Source organism: Camelina sativa, chromosome 6 (assembly GCF_000633955.1).
Source record: "Camelina sativa cultivar DH55 chromosome 6, Cs, whole genome shotgun sequence".
Lineage (NCBI taxonomy): Eukaryota > Viridiplantae > Streptophyta > Magnoliopsida > Brassicales > Brassicaceae > Camelina > Camelina sativa.
Window position 1 is genome coordinate 6336403 of NC_025690.1, and position 2488 is coordinate 6338890.

A 2488-nucleotide genomic window follows, 5' to 3' on the forward strand; every position below is an offset into this window, starting at 1 on the left:
ATTATGTGTGATGCTTCAGATTTTGCAGTAGGAGCAGTTCTGGGACAAAAGAAAGATAAGAAACTTCATGTTATTCACTATGCAAGCAGGACCTTGGATGAAACTCAAGGAAGATATTCAACAACAGAGAAAGAGCTTCTAGCAGTGGTCTTTGCCTTTGAAAAATTCAGAAGCTACTTAGTAGGGTCCAAAGTAATTGTGTACACGATCATGCTGCTTTGAGGCACATCTACTCAAAGAAGGACACAAAACCAAGGTTGTTAAGATGGATTCTGCTTTTCCAAGAGTTTGACATGGAAATAGCTGATAAAAAAGGGATAGAGAATGGAGTAGCTGATCATTTGTCCAGAATGAGGATAGAGGATGAGATTCCAATCGATGATTCAATGCCTGAGGAGAAGCTGATGCAGATAGGGACAACTCGGCCTCCAACTCGACCGCCTACTCGAGCATGCACTCGATCGAGTACGTTTGGGCACACGATCGAGCAGGATGAGATGGAGGAGTGGATGGCACTTGAAAGTGAAGATCTACCTTGGTATGCTGACATAGTCAATTACAAGGTGTGTGAAGAAGTCCCAGCAGATATGGACCCTTATAAGAAGAAAAAGCTCCTCAAGGACATCAATGGGTACTATTGGGATGAACCTTACTTATACAAAAAGGGATCAGATGGGTTGTTTAGAAGGTGCATAGCAGAAAATGAAGTTGAAGGAGTGCTAGGGCATTGTCATGGTTCTACTTATGGAGGCCATTTTGCAACTTTCAAGACTGCCCAGAAAGTCTTACAAGCTGGTTTATGGTGGCCTACACTATTCAAGGACACTCACAAGTTCATCACAAAGTGTGATGCTTGCCAAAGAATGGGAAATATCACAAGAAGGAATGAGATGCCCCAAAACCCAATTCTTGAAGGTTGAGATATTTGATGTGTGGGGAATTGATTTCATGGGACCTTTTAATCCTCCTTCAAATGGGAATGTCTACATATTAGTGGCAGTGGACTATGTCTCCAAGTGGGTAGAGGCTATTGCCAGCCCTACTAATGATCACAAAGTGGTACTTAAACTTTTTAAGACCATAATCTTCCCAAGGTATGGAATTCCAAGAGCTGTGATTAGTGATGGAGGAACACACTTCATCAACAAGATCTTTGAAGGAATGCTAAGGAAGTATGGAGTTAAGCACAAGGTGTCTACAGCCTACCACCCCCAAACAAGTGGACAAGTTGAAGTGTCAAACAAACAAATCAAGGCCATTCTATCAAGAATAGTAGGAGCAACAAGAAAGGATTGGTCTAGTAAACTTGATGAAACACTTTGGGCCTATAGAACAGCTTTCAAGACACCTATAGGAAGAACCCCATTCCAACTGGTCTATGGCAAGTCTTGCCATCTCCCAGTTGAAGTTGAGTACAAAGCCCTATGGGCAATCAAACTTTTGAACTTGGATCTAGAGACAGCACAAGCTAAGAGAAGCCTTGAACTGCATGAGCTTGAGGAAATCAGATTGGAAGCTTATGAAAACTCCAAAATCTACAAGGAAAGAACTAAAGCCTTCCATGATAAGAAGATTCTCATCAAAGACTTACAGGCTGGAGACCAAGCTTTGCTTTACAATTCAAGACTCAAGTTATTCCCTGGGAAGTTGAAAAGTAGATGGGGAGGCCCTTTTAAGATAAAGGAGATCCTACCATATGGGGCTGTCACACTTCTCAACAAGGATGGTAGTGAGTTCACTGTCAATGGTCAGAGAGTTAAGAAGTATTTGGGAGAAAAGGAAACACCTGAGAAGTGCACAATGCTTTTCCAAGATGCTCCCCAAGCCTAAGAAGGCATCAAAAGTCAAGCTTAGTGACTTTAAACAAGCTCACTAGGGAGGAAGTCCCTAAGGTATCCATGTACATATTGTTTAAGGTTTTTGGTATTTTGATTTTGTTTTGGTATTTTCACGATCAGGGAAGCAAGGGAGACCAGATAGAAGAGGAAAAGAAGATTCGTGGTCCAGCTCGACCCCCCCCACTCGAGCACGTACTCGACCGAGTCCCGGTCGATTCCCATCGTCGAGCTGCCCCAATCTCAACCTCCAAGCCATCAACAAGACCCCAACTACTCCTATGAGAGCATGCAGATGGACGTGGACAACTACTTCCACAATCCCTAAGGTATCACTATCACCTTCACTTGTAGATATCATTGCATTTCATATTGTGTTTTGTTTTTTGATTTTCATCTTGAATCCTCAATCAAATTTCTTTCACACAGGGACTGTGTGATTTAAGTTTGGGGGAGGGTTTGAGATAGCATTTGACATTGTGTTTTGATTCTTATTTCAAATTTTTAGCATCATCATGTTAATACTTGCATAGCATCTAAGGCATAGAAAAACCCTAAAAATTTGAAATTTTTTACAAAAATCTTTATAAAAAAAAGTCTTCAAGTAGTTTGCACTGCACATTAGGATCTTGTTTAGCATGTTTCATGTAGGA